Source organism: Ranitomeya variabilis, chromosome 1, assembly GCF_051348905.1.
Source record: "Ranitomeya variabilis isolate aRanVar5 chromosome 1, aRanVar5.hap1, whole genome shotgun sequence".
NCBI lineage: Eukaryota > Metazoa > Chordata > Amphibia > Anura > Dendrobatidae > Ranitomeya > Ranitomeya variabilis.
Genome location: NC_135232.1, coordinates 1,015,264,893 through 1,015,284,539, shown reverse-complemented (window position 1 = coordinate 1,015,284,539; position 19,647 = coordinate 1,015,264,893). Strand labels below are relative to the sequence as shown.

General features: G+C 38.2%; 1 long non-coding RNA gene across 1 annotated transcript in view; it reads right to left on the bottom strand.

Moving 5' to 3' along the window:
* The window catches only part of LOC143783262 (uncharacterized), a 745,798-nt gene that overhangs the window by 460,075 nt on the left and 266,076 nt on the right, over nt 1-19,647 (bottom strand). The window contains exon 2 of the long non-coding RNA XR_013217126.1: nt 14,791-14,858. This is a non-coding gene — a long non-coding RNA (uncharacterized LOC143783262). The remainder of the gene's footprint in view (nt 1-14,790; nt 14,859-19,647) is intronic.

Genomic DNA, 19,647 nt, shown 5'->3' with positions numbered 1-19,647 from the left:
AGTAAAGGATAAAGATTTTGTGCTCCTATAAGACCGGGGTCATACGAGCTTTGATTCTCGGGAGAGAATTGGCTCTATTATGCTAATGACACTCAGCTCAAACTCTGTAAGAGATTGAGCCCAGTGCTATCTTAGTATGATCTCATTCTCTCACATCAGAGAATTGCAGCACAAGTGTGGAGAAGATGGAGAACTTAATTTCTCCATCTTTTCCGTTGTCTGAGTATGCAAATGACTTCCGATTGTAGGCCTTTATCTCACATGCACCCATAGACATGAATGGGTGCATGTGATCTGAATTCAAGATCTTTTCAGAATATGCTGCATTTTTTTCCCATGCTGAAAAAAATTGCAGATCCTTACTGCCCCACAATATAACACTGGTCGCTATCCGATAAAGGAATATTTGACAGATGGTTCTAATGTAAAGCAGACATGAGGTAAAAGTTACTTATTAAGATTTTGTGTGGTGTGACTATCTGGATTAAAGAGATAATCATTCAAAGTTTGAAAATTGCTAACTTTTAGATATTTTGAAAAATTTCTGATATTTTTTATAAATAATTCAAAACAAATCAACTTAAATTTACCTTTACAATAAATTGCAAAAGTGTCATGAAAAATCAGTCTCTAAATCACTGGATATGTTGAAACATTTTAGAGTTATTGCCACATAAAATGGCAGATGTAAAAAATTTGGCCTGATTACTAAGGGGTAAAAATACCTATTAGGATAGTGTGCTGTTAATCAGGATGTTAGTTACCACTGGATATTATCTGTTTATTTTTAGACAAATAACTAATTGTAATTGACAGTTCTAAAGCTTTGTAGACATACATATGTGGGATATTGTTTAGAGCAATCTAGTATATACACTGCTCAAAAACATAAAGGGTACACTTAAACAGCAGAATATAACTCCAAGTGAATCAAACTTCTGTGATATCAAATTGTCCACTTAGGAAGCAACACTGTTTGACAATCAACTTCACATGCTGTTGTGCAAATGGAATAGACAACAGATGGAAATTATTGGCAATTAACAAGACACACTCAATAAAGGAGTGGTTCTGCAGGTGGTGACCACAGACCACAACTCTGTGCCAATGCTTTCTGGCTGCTGTTTGGTCACTTTTGAATGTTGGTTGTGCTTTCACACTCGTGGTAGCATGAGACTAACTCGACAACCCACACAAGTAGCTCAGGTAGTGCAGCTCATCCAGGATGGCACATCAATGCGAGCTGTAGCAAGAAGGTTTGCTGTGTCTGTCAGCGTAGTGTCCAGAGGCTGGAGTCACTACCAGGACACAGGCCAGTACACCAGGAGACAGGGGGGCCGCAGGAGGGCATCAAGTCAGCAGCAGAACTGCTACCTCAGCCTTTGTGCAAGGAGGAACAGGATGAGCACTGCCAGAGCCCTGCAAAATGACCTCCAGCAGGCCACAAATGTGCATGTGTCTGCACAAACGGTTAGAAACCGACTCCATGAGTATGAACTGAGTGCCCGATGTCCACAGATGGGGGTTGTGCACACAGCCCAACACTGTGCAAGACGCTTGGCATTTGGCACAGAACACCAGGATTAGCAAATTCACCACTGGTGCCCTGGTCTCTTCACAGATGAAGGCAGGTTCACACTGAGCACATGTGACAGACGTGAGTCTGGAGACACCACGGAGTGTGATCTGCTGCCTGCAGCATCCTTCAACATGACCGGTTTGGCAGTGGGTTAGTAATGGTGTGGGGTGGCATTTCTTTGGAGGGCCGCACAGCTTTCCATGTGCTCTCCAGAGGTAGCCTGACTGCCATTAATTACCGAGATGAGATCCTCAGACCCCTTGTGAGAACATATGCTGGTGCAGTTGGCCCTGGGTTCCTCCTAATGCAGAACAATGCCAGACCTCATGTGGCTGGAGTGTGTCTGCAGTTTCTGCAAGATGAAGGCAATGAAGCTGAGACATAATATCTCGCACCATCCACCAAAGTCACGTTGCACCACAGACTGTCCAGGAGTTGGCGGATGCATTAGTCCAGGTCCCTGAGGAGATCTCTCAGGAGACCATCCGCCACCTCACCAGAAGCATTCCCAGGCATTGTAGGGAGATCATACAGGCACGTGGAGGCCACACACACTGCTGAGCATCATTTCCTTGTCTTGAGGCATTTCCACTATAGTTGGATCAGCCTGTAACTTAATTTTCCACTTTGATTTTGAGCATCATTCCAACTCCTAACCTCCATGGGATATTAGTTGTGATTTACGTTGATCATTTTTAGGTTTTATTATTCTCAACACATTCCACTAGGTAATGAATAAAGATTTGCAACTGGAATATTTCATTCAGTGATATCTAGGATGTGGGATTTTAGTGTTCCCTTTATTTTTTTGAGCAATGTATAAACAGTGGGGGAAATAAGAAAACAGAAAATAAAAAAATGATCATCAAGCCCAAATTTATATGAAAATATACAAAGACTTTATTGAAAATCAATATAACAAACAGGTTAGAATGGTGGATAGAACCACAATACATATTTACAATTTACAAATGTGGGACATGGGTACGCTGACATAATTATCGAAAACTCAGTCTAAATTATCATCGCTAGCAAACCGTTAATAAATATATGGTATGAATATATAACCCCCCAAAATAGAACATTTGTAATGGATTATTCTAACATGTGCATAGTAAAAGAGATGTATCACATTGTAATCCTTCACAAAGTTATAGTACGCCTGCGCAGGAGCCGCGACAGGAAGCAAAGAAGAGGACGTCATTGAATGGAGATGGGAGGCGCTGGACCTGGACAATGACGCCCATTGGACCGGACAGCACCAGCACCGCCCCAGGGTGAGTATAATCTAACTTGTTTTTCTTATCTTTCAGTTTACATTGGGGGCTTATCTACAGCATTACAGAATGCTGTAGATAAGCCCCTGATGGTGGTGGCCACAGCTTATAGGCGAAAAATGGGGTGACAGATTTTCTTTACAATAGAGAAAAACTGGGGTTACCTTTGGATTCAGAAAGTTAGTTAAAAACAAATGTCAGATCTAACTCAACAAAAATTGTGCTCCTTGGAGTTTTTTTTTTTAAATAGAAAATAAATTTCTCTAAAAGCCATATATTTAAAGGGGATTTCACAGGCTATTAATTTGCTTTTATTATTTAGACAACATGAAATGAAGTAAGTTTTCAATTACTTGCTTTTTCTATCTGCTGTCATTCTCCTGTCATGAGAGCTTTTATCTTTTATAGTTTACTGCTGGTTTCCATGGAGCTTGGCCACTAGTGCTTGCAAAGACTTGGCCGAATGTGTGTCATCATTGCATAACTCCTAACATACCAGCTGAATACCTTTAACCATTTATTTTTATACAGCAGATAGCTGCTCACCTCCCTCACCAAACTTCTTGTCCCCTGAAAAGTTACTGTTATAAATGTTGCAAAATCACCAGTACACAGCTTTGGCTTCTCCCAGAGCAGTTTTCCTGATAATGGCTCTCACTGTTCTGAACCATGTGCTTCTTCAAATGCCCTGTTATATCTATGTAAATATAGTGATAGCAGTGTGTAAGGGTACCGTCTCACAGTGGCACTTTTGTCGCTACGACGGTACGATCCGTGACGTTCCAGCGATATCCATACGATATCGCTGTGTCTGACACGCAGCAGCGATCAGGGACCCTGCTGAGTATCGTACGTCGTAGCAGATCGTTTGGAACTTTATTTCGTCGCTGGATCTCCCGCTGTCATCGCTGGATCGGTGTGTGTGACACCGATCCAGCGATGCGTTCGCTTGTAACCAGGGTAAACATCGGGTTACTAAGCGCAGGGCCGCGCTTAGTAACCCGATGTTTACCCTGGTTACCATCGTAAATGTAAAAAAAAAACCCCATACATACTCACATTCCGGTGTCCGTCAGGTCCCTAGCTGTCTGCTTCCCGCACTGACTGACTGCCGGCCGGAAAGTAAAAGCAGAGCACAGCGGTGACGTCACCGCTGTGCTCTGCTTTCACTTTACGGCCGGCACTCAGTCAGTGCGGGAAGCAGACGGCTAGGGACCTGACGGACACCGGAATGTGAGTATGTACGTTTTTTTTTTTTACATTTACGATGGTAACCAGGAAACCCGATGTTTACCCTGGTTACCCGGGGACTTCGGCATCGTTGGTTGCTGGAGAGCTGTCTGTGTGACACCTCCCCAGCGACCACACAACGACTTACCAATGATCACGGCCAGGTCGTATCGCTGGTCATGATTGTTGGTAAACCGTTTTGTGTAACGGTACCCTGATTCCGGCTAAACCACTTATAGTTGAAGGAGTACAGAAGAACTTGTGCTGAGCTTTATAGTTCTACTAATACTACAGCTCTGCTTCTCACAAGACCTACCACTCAACAAGAATGCCTGCCCTGTCACAGACCAGAAAGTAATATGACTATAAGGAGTCTTCATATCTCTGAGCTGCTTAAGAAACAACTTGAGAATACTCTCTTAACTGTGATTGTCTACCACACAAGATGAGCTTCTCGCAAACAGTTTCTTTTTGCATATCTGTTTTACTAGTCAAACAGCCTTACCAATGCCAAGTGCTGTTGCAGATGCTGTTTTTTTTATAAGGTATCTATCTAGCATTTGTTATTTTGTTATTTTTTGGGAAACGGTTCACTTTTGCTAAAAAAGTTTTTTAAAAAATAATGAAACTGTGCATATCTGTTTTTGCACACCTGTTTTAATAATCCAAATTGAGAAGAATATTCACCACACCAACACGGTGGCCTACTGCCACATTTTGCTATCTGCATGTAGCCACCGATCTATTATTTCTTATTTTGTCATTTTTAGCAAGCTTTGAATGCCAATGAGGAAAAAAGGAAGCAAGGAAGGAAGGACTATACTCTAAGGCAGAAATAAAATTGCAAGTGTCGCAAAATTGCAAAACAATCCTCAATTCAGTATTTTTGTTTTTTTATTCACAGTATTCATTATATGCTAATATAATTCTCTATGTCAGTATTATTACGGAGATTCCAAACATGCAAACAGGCACAGTTTAAAAATGTTAACGTTGTAACCACACGCCAAAGAAAATAAATTAATTAATTCTGCAAGTGTTGTCATTTTCTGAATCCCAAAGATTTTTTTAATTTTTGATGATGTGTGACATCTTATTTTCTGCACAATGAACTGCCATTTTTATTAATATCGTTGAGAGGTAGATACAATATTTTAATCTCTTCCTATTGCAATTGTTGCAGTGTTCCACTGGCTGAAAAAAATTAATTCTGGCAATTTAATGTTTTTTTCTCATTACACTGTTTACAGATTGGGTTCAGTAATTTTATGTTTTGATAGATCAAAGTTTTTTAGACATAGTAATACCACAAATGTGTATAATTTTATTTCTTTATGAAAAGGGGGTTGATTTGAACTTATATTTTTTTTATTTTTTCATATTTTTAAAAACCTTTTCACTTTATTTGCTAGTCTTCTCAGGGTACTTGAACCTGTGATAGTCTGATCACTTGTACAATATACACTAATACTATAGAATTGCTGCATATAAGAAAAGTCATTGTCTCCTGTGAAACTGTGGATGTAGTTTAATTTTTTTAAACTTTTTTTTAATTAACAAAATTCAACTCCCTAAAAATAGCAAAATGAGAACTATTAAATAGGTATGCAACTAGAAAGCCAGCAACTGCAAGCGGGTGCTTTATTTGTGGTGCTATTTGACTAGCAAAACAGAGGAAAAAAATGTTTGCTACAAGCTCACTTTTCTGGAGTAGACAGTCACAGCTGAAGGGGTATTCTTTACACGAGTACCTCTGTGACAGGAAAGAGGTTCTTCAGCAGACACCCGGCCATCCTATCAACCTATCGGTACCTTGTGATCACATCAGATGGATTCCAATGGGCATTTAGAACAGTGTGAGCCCCAGACCATGTGCTGGTGAAGCCACTTTCGAAGATTAACAGCAGCATTTAATAGGTTAACAGCCACTGGCTGTGTTTCACTCAACTTGCAGCAATTAGAGGCAGATGACAAAGCCATCATCATGAGTGACACAGACATCATCGGTCGATAAAGATACGGGTTCAGTTACTGTGCCTACACGAAAGACATATAACGTAACTGTACGACTTGTCGGTAAGTGGATAGTAGTGGCAAGGTCTCAAAAAAAAGTTACACATGTGAAAAACAAAAACATATTTCCTTCTTTTCTTTCATTTCCCCTCCCCCCAAACTAATAGAATATTAGTTTAAAAATGGCATAAAATTTAGGCTTTATATATCATGAAGAGGAGAGGTGCTAAATATAACTGTACAGGAAAAATATTTTGAGCTCCGAAATGTGCAAGTATAAAAAAATGAAAATATGGCTAATCAAGAAATAGGGCAAATATCCTAGTCCAAAACTGGTTTATATGAACAAATAAATCCATTTTAAATTATCAAGTATTGAATATCTACTAATAGATATATTAGTAGTATCACTATCTCACACCTTTATAATAATAATAATAATTTTTATTTATATAGCGCCAACATATTCCGCAGCACTTTACAATTAAGTGGGGACATGTACAGACAAATTCAATACAAGTTAAGACAATTTAAACAGTGACATTAGGAGTGAGGTCCCTGCTGGTAAGCTTACAATCTACAAGGAAATGGGGGGGACACAATAGGTGAAAAGTGCTTGTTATTTCAGGTCTGGCAATAATAGTAAATAGGGATTTTCATATAAGGCTGCATGATCCGATCATCAGCCCATGTGTTTAAGTGCAATAGTCAAGTATCAAGTGCAGTTATCATGTGCATGGAGGGTGTGGAGACTTATGAATAGTAGGGTGCAGATTCAGAATAATATTTGGAAGGAGGGAACAGGGCAATGAGTAGTTGATGTGGTAGGCTTGTTTGAAGAGATGGGTTTTCAAAGCGCGCTTGAATAGGTCGGGGCTAGGTATCAGTGTGATCTTCTGGGGAAGTGCATTCAAGAGAGCTGGCGCAGCACGAGAGAAGTCTTGGAGACAGAGGTACGAGGTTCGGATTATGGGGGATGTTAGTCTTAGGTCATTTGTAGAACGGAGGGCACATGTAGGGCAATAGACAGAGCACCTTTGCCTTTGAATCAATGTTGGGGGCTGGCTTATCTGATCTTTAAAGGTGGTCAATAAAATTAGCTTTTGAAACAATGCTAATGTGTCAAATTATGGAAGATGATTTTCCAATAGCTAAATTAATGGACAGTAAACTGTTTCATTGTATGCTGACAGTAACTTATTGTACACTGAAAGTAAGCAATTCATACTGATTATTATTTAAAGGATTTTTTTAACCCTTTATCATTCGACTAAAGAAATAGACTACTTGGCGTTAGTTGTAGGATATTTAACACATCCTAAGTTATTCAAGTTACTGCAAAAATATTGAATGAATTAAGAAAACATTAGTATTAACCAGATTACTATTGTTCATTACATTACTTTTATATAGTACATAATTCTATATGTTACCCCTCTAAATTAAATGAGCTGTCAAAGTCATATCGATTACAATAAGTAATTAGTACAATTACAATTAAACTTAATGTGTAAAATCTGTGATCATGTAACTCCACTGGGCACACAATCAGCAAGGATAAATCAATTACTCCCATTTCAGATTAATAGAGCTGGAGTGACATAGTCTATAAATCTACAAAAAGTTCTTCAAACATATCAATTCAAGAGCTAATTTCTGATTAATGTAGGAATGGGCTGGCCATATAAAGGTATAGTTGGCAATTTCTATGAAAGAGCTACAAGCACGTATAAATATTCTTTCTGCGGGAGGATGAAATACTGCTAACAGCTTCCTTTAACAATTAAACAAACTGTAAAAAAAATAATTTAATTAGTGCAAGTTATCTGTTCCCACTTTTCATAATCATAATTGTTTGCTGTATTTACCACAGAGCCATGATCAATTTCCTGTTTATCCCACCTCATCTTTAGAACAAGCATGGTGCCGATTGTCTTCATCTCTTTTCCTTGCATTTGAATTATTTTGAATTTTATTAACAGTAAACACAAAAGTGAGATTAATCCTTTTGTGGGTCTATATTTAATTAAGCCAATTATTCTTAATGTTACAAAAATTCTACCACTGAGAAACAAATTAAATTACTATACATATATACATACATTTGCATTGCAATGAAATCACTAGACAATATTCCCCAAATGTTGCCACCTGGGAAATATAATAAAACTGAACAACTGGAACATTTATGCATCAGATCAATGGATAATATGTATTTTGTTACTTGTGAGACAATTGCAGTCAGACAATATCACCTTTTAAAGGATAGGGTCAGTGTAATAAAAATGTTTCAAATTTCTTATGTTAATATAACCTGAAAACAGGATAAAAAACTGCAATCATTGTGTTTTTTAAAGGGCATTTAAATCGGTGTCTTTATTTCTGCAGGAGACATCAATTGGGGTTCCATAGATTTGCTCTCAGTTTTTGTTTGTGATCACATAGACAGGTAAGTTTCTGAGCCCAGTTGACTTGCTGTTAGTGCTGTGTGGTGGCATTGTTGCTATGATGCCTTGCCTGTGGGTGCTGTGGCCCAGAGCCAATGTGGCTCTGACTTTGCCTGGCAGAAGCAATGCTATTGAGCAACTAGGTGGCTCTCACTGCTGGTGAACTGTGGCGGTGGCCATGTACCACTACTGTATTATACAGTAAATCATACACCTTAAAACAGGTTCTTTCTAATGTATCAAAAATTAATTATTTAAGTAAAAAAATTACAAACATTGAAAATAGAATAAAAAGAAGTTAAGGTTCACACTAAAAGATCTGATGGCACAAGTTTGTACACACACTGATTTATGGATTCATGTCTATACCTAAGTATTAATATGTATATATGCATATGCCCCAGTGAGTGATCCATAAATCAATATATACAAATTAGTTATTGAATACAATTGTCTAATAGCGGGAAACTGTGGCTAGAGGCAAAATACATGAGCCATACCACTGCAAATGTCTGGAGCCTTTTCCAAAGAAGCATATGCAAAACGCTTGTCTTGAGATATTGCTCTTGGCACACTTGGCTTGGTAAACAGGATTAGCCATCCACATTCCATGTTTTATATGAAAAGTTGTTTTTTTTTCTATAATCATGGTTTATGTGTTTATTAGCACCTATGGTCCAGTAGTAGGAAAGCATTATCCAACCGATTCCAATACCGATGAAAAGTGAGAACAGAGTTAAACAGTTGGGAAAGTGACAGATGGTTGTAGGTAGAGTGAGCTGCATAAAGTAGAGTTGCTGTATGAATATTTTCCCAGATGAAAGTTTTTTAATGAATGGTGTTAATTGTCCTTATGTTGTAGTAGTCACTAAAGTTTACCAAGTTGTTGGGTGAAAGGACAGCATGTCAAGCTCAAGTGTGGGGCTATTTGGGCCTGTCGTAATTCAATCTACAATGCTTTGGCTCTGACCACTCATGTTATTGACCTTTTCAATGCTGAGGGTTAGACGCAGTGAGTTCATGACACAAATCACATAAAAATTGTGTAGGAATAAGGTTTTTTATTTAAATAAATGTGCCCATTTATACATTTCATGTTACTTCTCATTCTGAACAACCACCAAAAATATTTTGTCTGCAATATCTCAAAAACGTGAGAACCTCTATTGATTATACAGTGTTCATATAATTTTGTTAAAGAAATTGTTTCTATTTTAGTGCAACCAAGAAGTAACGCCAACAGAAAATTGGGTCTAATCACAGCAGGAGTCAAAAGCTGTCTGTGCCAATTAGTATTGAGTTATAAAAATGTACCATATTTTTCAGCATATGTAAAATCTTTGTAGATAAACTCTTAAGAAACTCTAGCAATTGCACTCAAAATGTTTGTGTTTGGCATTTTATTTGTCCCAGATGGTAAGCTACAATACCATCTTTCTATAATTAAAAATATGGTTAACTATTGCATCTCACATTTATTTTAAAAATAGAGCCTTTCCAAAGGAATGTATTAGACTGTGTACTTTTACTAAGCGGCATTAAATTGATTCAAGAAATTAACCTGCACTTTGGTGTCTGATCTGTCTAATTCCAGAGGTTTTTGAGACAGCACTGCAATATAGAACTCTATGGTTAAATACCCACAATTAATTTTTGTTGAGTTTTTTATACTGTGTATTTTCACTGTACAAGAAATGCAATGACTTACAGTTCCAGCAAAGTGGATAGGATATGTTGCACGCTCGGCTGGTCTCTGAGTATTTGTAAGTGTTCGGAGATTTAGTTTTTGTCACCTCAGCTGAATGATTTATAGCTACTAGCCAGGCTCAGTGGGGGGTTGCCTGGTTGCTAGGGAATCCCCACATGTGTTCAGCCTGGCTAGTAGCCGTAAATCATTCAGCTGAGGTGACAAAAACTAAATCTCCGAACACTTACAAATACTCAGAGACCAGCCGAGCGTGCTCGGGAAAACCTGAGCGATGAGTATACTCGCTCATCACTATTCATTTTGCTTCTGTTAACCACTTCAGGGTTCAGAAACCCTGATGTGGTTAAAAGAAAACTCGAGCAACAAGTATACTCGCTCATCACTAGAAATGAAACATGTGCTCAGCAATGTTGTATTGTCATCGCTTGACATTATGTTCATTTTATGGGCCTTTTGCAATGTTTTTTTCAGGCAAATGCTGAGAGAAATCCACCTAAAGTTGATACTGTGTACCCATAGCCTAAGGAAAGAAAGCATTATGCAATTTTTACAGTTTTTTTGAGTGCGGCTAAAAGATGTGCTAATCAAAGAGCTGCTGCCTCAATGTTAATGTATTTTTGTGAAATTCACAGAAAGATATATTGAACAATTCAGGATCAGACCATTCACCTCTGTACCTGACCTGCCTCAGATTATGATTTTGTTAGTGCAAGAGTTTTACAGAGCTTTAAAATTAATTGTGTTCAGGTATTCACATGATTTTTCAATCTTTTTCTGCCAAGCTTAAATTTCATTATATTTTCATACCTTTTTCTCTGATATTAGAGGGAATATAAAGGAAACGTGTTGTATCTTCACATTTACTTTTATTTGATATTTTTCATAACAACAAATGGCCGCTAAATTACTTTCACGGGGCTAGTAAATACGATCAGCTTTATTGATGTACGGTACTAATTTTTTAGTGCTTTATTAGTTTTTTTTATTATTCATTTATTTCACATATTGGACATTCCTTAAGGTCATAAAAGACCTTTGAGGGAGAACTTCAGCATGTAAACACTATTTAAAACTCTGGTTTCCCCTGTAACTGGAGCTGGTTAGCCTCAGTTACAGGGAGAATGAAGCCCCTAGCTGCATACCAGAGCTGACTGTGTCTTCTAGGATCCAGTAGCTCTAGCTCTTCCCTTACATGAAGCAACCATATGACTGCTGGGTCAAGAGAAGGATATGCTGCTAGCGTTTCCTATATGCCGTGTGCACAGAGTTTGTTTAGTGTTGTGAATTTAGCCATCAGAAAATCAGAGATGGTAAAAAACAGTCTTCGCCATCTCTATGAGAGGTGCCTGACAGTCGTCTTCCAGCTTCTGCAGCTGTTTAGTCATGTGCAGCTGCTCTTCTATTCAATTACATTTTAGAAGATCTCAGTAGATTAGAATGTGGACCTCATGAACCATTTATGGGCAGTCTGGAAGTATTAAATTTATATATAATATAACTTCCATATGTGACAGAAAAAAGGTGTATTTAAATCCATTCATCCTAAAGATATTGGATAAAGCAGCAAAGAAATAGCAGGGTATAAAAAGGCCAAGGAATATCATGCCATAAAAATATCCTAATATTCTTCAGAAGCAATACATAATATATCATAGGAATATCACATAATATAAAACAGAAAGGGACAGTAGGGGTTCCCAAAATTCTTTGGGTGCTACATTATAACCTGTTTTTAAGACTGTATACTGTGGAAAAATTTATGTTGTAGGTAGTCTTTTAGCAAATGAAAAAAATATCCATACAGTTAGCCAATAAGAGGTGTCAGTTTTGAATATTTTTCTATATACTTTCTAATACAGTACAAATATATATTTTTATTTGATAAACATGGACGGAAATTGAAGAAATTCCCTAAAGCAAAACTGTGCCTCCTACATATATAAAAAAAGAAAAAAATGTATTCTGCTCACTAATATGCTAATTCAAATGCAAATCCTAGACATAGTGCATAGCACATAGTGGTGCACAACTCCAGTCTTCAAAGGCCACCAGCACTGAATATTTTCAGGATTTCCTTAGTATTGCACAGTTGATAATTTAATCACCTGCACAGGGGATATTTCCAACACATTGTGTAATGCTAAGGAAATCCTGAAAACATTCACTTGTGGTAGCCCTTGAGGACTGGAGTTGTGTATCCCTGATCTCTAGTGTGGATGTGGTGCAACAATTGAGGCGTACACGCTGAACTGACTTGCATTACAGAAGAGCTTCAAAAGGGTAATATTTGTAGTATTATTACAAAATTATATGGGAAACCTGTACTTGCACTACACTTTGACAGTTGTTATGACACCATGTTAAAAAAAATCTAGAAATTGATGAATATGTACTGGCATAACATATGTGTTCTGATAACCAACAATATATACAAGAATGTGCCATCATCATCCAAAGACTACACAAGAGAGGTTATCCTTTTCCAAATCTTAATCAAGCCAAAATGATCACCAAATAATGCAACAGAGATTATTATTTATGCAAAAATCGTGATAACACAGACAATACAGGTAATATAACATTTTAAAAATTAAAAAAAGGAAATGGGCCAATCTAAACGTTTGAGTTAATACCAAGTATAATCCCCTTTTGCAAGTATCACAGCTTGTAAATCCTTTTTGTAGCCACCAGCCAAGATTAGTTAAATTCTTGTTTGAGGGATTTTTCTTCCTTGGGAAATTCTTCCAGATCTGTGAAATTCCTGGGTCATCTTGCTTGCATTGCTATTCTGAGGTCTAGCCACAGATTTTCAATGATATACAGACCAAGGGACTGTGAGGACCTTTGTAAAATCTTCAGCTTGTGCCTTTTGAGTAAGTCTACTGTAGATTTTGAAGTGTGTTTATGATCATTATACATTTGTGGAAGCCATTCTCTTTCAACTTCAGTTTTTTTACAGATGGTGTTATTTTTGCATCAAGAATTTGTTAAAATTTAATTGAACCCTTTCTTCCCTCTACCCGTGAAGGGTTCCCCATATAATTGGCTGCAACAAACCCCCAAAGGATTATTGTTTCACCCACATGCTTAAGTGTTTGTGAGATGTTGTTTTCCTGAAATTCTGTACCCTTTGTTCTCCTCACATACCTTTTATCATTGCAGCCAAAGAGTTCTATTTTTACCTCATTGGTCCACAAGACTTGCTTCCAAAATGCATCGGACCTGTTTTGATATTCGTTTGCATACTTCTGATGCTGAATATTGTTGTGAGGACGCAGGAGAGGTTTTCTTCTGATGATACTTCCATGAAAGCCATATTTGTGTAGGTGTCTCTGAACAGTAGAACAATGTACTACAACTCCTGAGTATTCTAAATCTTTCTGAAGATCTTTTGCAGACAAATGGGGGTTCTGACTTGCCTTTCTATCAATCCTACAAGCAGCTCTCACTGAAATTTTGCTTGGTCTCCCTGACCTTATCTTGACCTCCACTGTTCCTATTAACTTACATTTCTTAATTTCTTAAGCTGGGAAATTTGCATCACCTGTCCTTTCTGAACGATGATAGTGAACAAGCCATAACCATATCAGGCTAGTTAAGGACTGAAACCTTGGTCAAATTTATCTGCGCTCATAAATCTCCAAACTTTTGCATTATCCCATTTTCCTTTTTGTAATTTTTGAAATGTAAAACATTACAATTTATGTTTTCTTCTGCCTTAAAATGCAAATGTGTAATAGCCTTCTCCTGCTATGTGGGCCTCCAACATTTTCAGAGTGCTAGGCAGCTGCTTAGAAGAATGCATAGCTGCAGTTTTTTGGAACAAGGTTAGAGGAGGCTGGGTTTTTATAAAAATAGCAAAAACCTTGCATCAAGCATCAATGTCCTTTCCTAATGATGATATTGAACAAGCCAACAAGAGGACGTAATAACAGTAATTTTGACCAGGGGTGCCCACATTTTTACATGCCACTATATATATATTTATAAATGTACACAATAAGTTCATATTTTTATTAATATTTACTTATATACTTGCATTGAGGAATTATATGTTTCATGTAGGTGAATGCAGAATTTCTTTTGATTCCACAAGCAACATTTCCTATTCAAGGCTAGTCGTTATGCCTTATCATCAGTTATGAAGATGGGATTTTTAATGTAATTATTTATACATCTTTTAACCATGTGCACATGCTAAATATCTTGAACACAGCCAAAAAAGTGACACATTACTGAAATCTATGTTTCAGCCTCTATCTTCTGCTGTCTTCAAATTACCTAACAAAAACTTGCTGACAGATTCCCTTTAAAATCATGTTTTCACTTTTTTTCTACAGCAAAGCCTATGCTTTTTATTTAATTAATACTTTGTTCTGTGTTTCTGCTCAGCTATTAGCTCTTTTACCTGAAGAGAGCACCTCTCAGATGGGTTTTTGGGTATTCAGTGGGGGTCTCAGGACCTGGACAATACAGCTCTGCTTGCAATTACAAGGGCAGTAAAATATAAAAAAGATGTTAAAATGGTTTACTTACCTAAGTCAAACCATGTTTTCTTGCTTGCTATTTTTTTAGTATTTCCTTGTTGTTCTGTAACTTTATTTCTGAAAAAAATCAATAAAAATCCCATTAAAACATGTTTAATTACTCTAATAAATTGTTCTGAACATCATTAACTTCAAATTGTCTATTATATCAGCCCCCAAACAACTTTTTTTATATTCAATTGGATTAATGATGTAAAATGTGAAGTGCAAAATCAATGGTTTCCCTTTTTCAGTCCGGACCTGAGTGTAGATTTGTGAAGATAAGCATGACCCTGTACAGACCTTTTATTAATATATGGCTATGTAAAGAGCTTCAAATGAAAAGAACCACTACACTTCCGTATAAGTAGATGTGCCATTGAACTCTATTGTTTTGGTTCAATAAAGTACTTTATCCTACTTTGTTACAGCAACGTTATACTTATATTTTTCATGTTGCTGTATGCAATGAGAGCACTGACTTTTTGAGTGCCTTGGCAATTTGCAGAAATGCCAGTCTTATATATGTGTATGTATAGTGAGAAAAAACTAAAATACAAGTCCAAATTGATTGAATAAAATAAACAGTTTTTTAGTCAATACAATAAAAAATGTGAGGTAGGGCAATTAAAGTAAAACAAAGGATGTGATACCACGTGACACTCATATGCCAGAAAAATATATTCAATATATAAAATGAGTGAACATCAAAGGATGAGAAGGATGTGTGTAGACTGTCAATATGGATCAAAAAGATATAATAAATAATGATTAAATTATCAATTAGATAAAGTGAAAAATAGTATAGATCCAATGGAATAATAGCCACACATCCAAGCTGAATTAAACAGAGAAATATATCAATGCATACAGGCAGTATAGGAAACAGGACATATTTGTATTAGCAGCATATATGTGTCATGTTGGACGCTGTTCATACTAGGGCGTCCGACAGACAGCGGTAATTCCGCTTTTGTCCACTATGCGCTCAGTGGCGTAGGCTAGATTTTATCTAGCTGGTCTGGGGTTAATTTAGCTGGTGCTCGGATTGGAGGCTGGGTCAAGCCCACTGCCTTTAAATTGTTCTTCTGAACATTGGGCGTCGCCGATTATAGCTTCTGTCTTGTGCTTGGTTATCTTGGTCTGGAGTGGTGGTCTAGGAAAAGGAGTATCGTATCTGGTGGTGTATATTTCCCTTTGTCATATTTTCCTCCTTCCTATATTTGTATTTGTTTTGCCCTGTGCACTTATTGTGTATTCCTGAGTGACTGCGGTGTAGTGTATATTTTCCGTTATCCTTGTCTGTGCTAACTGTGGGTATTGGTTAGTGGTCTCTTCACTGGGTGGTGGTTTCAGCCAGTGGTTCTAACAGGAGACAGGGTGAGGATGGAGGCCCAGACATGCACACCATCAGTGTAAGCTCTGGGAGAGGGTCAGTCAGGGTTTCCCAGAGTTGAGGGAAATCGCAGGGGCCCGGGTTATTAGCTTTTGCCTACCAAAGTTTCCTGTGACACCTAGGCTTCCCGTGACAATTTGTTTAGCTAAAATGCATGTGTATATAAGTCCTGAAGATGCAGAATAGTCACTATATAGTAGTGGATATAGGAGCAATTGGAAGTTGCCATCAGGCTATAAATAATATAGTAAGACCAAATAGTGAATGATTGATATACACAGTACAGACCAAAAGTTTGGACACACCTTCTCATTTAAAGATTTTTCTGTATTTTCATGACTATGAAAGTTGTACATTCACACTTAAGGCATCAAAACTATGAATTAACACATGTGGAATTATATACTTAACAAAAAAGTGTGAAACAAATGAAATTATGTCTTATATTCTAGGTTATTCAAAGTAGTCACCTTTTGCTTTGATGACTGCTTTGCACACTCTTGGCATTCTCTTGATGAGCTTCAAGAGGTAGTCACCGGGAATGGTTTTCAATTCACAAGTGTGCCCTGTCAGGTTTAATAAGTGTGATTTCTTTCTTAAAGGGACACTGTCACCTGAATTTGGAGGGAACAATCTGTAGCCATAGGGGCGGGGTTTTCGGGTGTTTGATTCACCCTTTCCTTACCCGCTGACTGCATGCTGGCTGCAATATGGGATTGAAGTTCATTCTCTGTCCTCCATAGTACATGCCTGCACAAGGCAATCTTGCCTTGCGCAGGCATGTACTATGGAGGACAGAGAATGAACTTCAATCCCATATTGCAGCCAGCATGCAGCCAGCGGGTAAGGAAAGGGTGAATCAAACACCCGAAACCCCGCCCCTATGGCTAAAGATTGTTCCCTCCAAATTCAGGTGACAGTGTCCCTTTAAATGGGGTTGGGACCATCAGTTGTGTTGTGCAGAAGTCAGGTGGATACAAAGCTGATAGTCCTACTGAATAAACTGTTAGAATTTGTACTATGGCAAGAAAAAAGCACCCAAGTAAAGAAAAATGAGTGGCCATCATTACTTTAAGAAATGAAGGTCAGTCAGTCCGAAAAATTGGGCAAACTTTGAAAATGTCCCCAAGTGCAGTGGCAAAAACCATCAAGCGCTACAAAGAAACTGGCTCACATGAGGACCGCCCCAGGAAAGGAAGACCAAGAGTCACCTCTGCTTCTGAGGATAAGTTTATCTGAGTAACCAGCCACAGAAATTGCAGGTTAACAGCAGCTCAGATTAAAGACCAGGTCAATGCCACACAGAGTTCTAGTAGCAGACACATCTCTACAACAACTGTTAAGAGGAGACTTTGTGCAGCAGGCCTTCATGGTAAAATAGCTTGTTAGAGACTTTTTTGGGCTAAAGAACACAAGGAATGGACATTAGACCAGTGGAAATCTGTGCTTGGTCTGATGAGTCCAAATGTGAGATCTTTGTTTCCAACCACCGTGTCTTTGTGCGATGCAGAAAAGGTGAAAAGATGGACTCTACATGCCTGGTTCCCACCATGAAGCATGGAGGAGGAGGTGTGATGGTGTGGGGGTGCTTTGATGGTGACACTTTTGGGGATTTATTTCAACTGAACCAGCATGGCTACCACAGCATCTTGCAGTGGCATGCTATTCCTTCTGGTTTGCGTTTAGTTGGACAATAATTTATTTTTCAACAGGACAGTGACCCCAAACACACCTCCAGGCTGTGTTAGGGCTATTTAACCAAGAAGGAGAGTGATGGGTGCTACACCAGATGACATGGCCTCCACAGTCACCAGACCTGAACCCAATCGAGATGGTTTGGGGTGAGCTGGGCCGCAGAGTGAAGGCAAAAGGGCCAACAAGTGCTAAGCATCTATGGGAACTCCTTCAAGATTGTTTGAAGACCATTCCCGGTGATCACCTCTTGAAGCTCATCAAGAGAATGCCAAGAGTGTGCAAAGCAGTCATCAAAGCAAAAGGTGTCTACTTTGAAGAACCTAGAATATAAGACATAATTTCAGTTGTTTCACACTTTTTTGTTAAGTATATAATTCCACATATGTTAATTCATAGTTTTGAAGCCTTCAGTGTGAATTTACAATTTTCATAAGTATCAAATAGCGGGCACACTCAGGGATATTTGGTGCAAGGCTTCATACAGTTATGTGGCATTGGAGGTATTATACTGTGTGGTGGCTGGGTACATTTATTAAAATGTCTGATGTGATTGTGGAGGCATCATATTGTATATATTGTATTGAGATTATGAGGGTATCACACTGTGTGTGGACTGTGGAAGAACCATACTATGTAGTGTCTGTGGAGGTATAACATTGTGTGAAGGGTCTTTGGGGGCAACCGTATTGAGTGTAGTGCTTGTGGAAGCATCATAATGTGTGAGTACATGTGGGGACCATTAAAATGTTTGGGTGCTCTGGGGACCTTAATAGTTTGTGTGTAAGTTATGTGTGGAAGACTGTATAGACATAATTTTGGAAAAAGAGATGAAGGGGCAAATTCACTGTGTGGGGGCCGCTATGGTATCATGCTCCAATACGATACATTTTACTATATGGAGACCATCATACTGTGTGAAGGGCTGTGGAGACATCATATTGAATGGGCACCTGTGGGGACCATCATACAGGTGCTTATCACATTATTAGCATTATTAGAATATCATGAAAAAGTTAATTTATTTCAATTCTTCAATACAAAAAGTGAAACTCATATATTATATAGAGTCATTACAAACAAATTGATCTATTTCAAGTGTTTATTTCTGTTAATGTTGATGATTATGGCTTACAGTCAATGAAAACACAAAAGTCATTATATCAGTAAATTAAAATACTTTATAACGCCAGCTTGAAAAATAATTTTAAAATCTGCAATGTTGGCCTTCTGAAATGTATGTTCAGTAAATTCACTCAATACTTGGTCGGGTCTCATTTTGCATCAATTACTGCCTGGGTACTCTGACATAATTATTAGGGTTGAGCGACTTTCATTTTTTTAAGATCGAGTCGGGTTTTGCGAAACCCGACTTTGTCCATAGTCGAGTCGAGTGCAGTCGGCCGATTATCGCTAAAAGTCGGGGGTCGACCGAAACACGAAACCCAATGCAAGTCAATGGGCAAGCATAGTCGGCAGTGAGTGGAGGCCAGGAAAACACCTACAGTGCCCATTTTAATGCCAAAAACATCCATTCTTGTTTCTGAAGCTTGTCAATCTTAATTAACTTTATAATAATAGTTGGGCATTGGAAATTGGGGGTCATTTGGAAAAAGTTGTGGGGGGTAGGGCTGGTTCAAGGTTTTAGTGGGCCCAGGAAACGTGGACTACGTCACGGCGGTGGAGCAGTGAGAGGTAAGTATGTCAAGTTTGCAAGTGCTGTGATCCTAAGCAAGCAGGGGGGGCCCACTCGTTGGCATTGGCACTGGCACAGGGCCC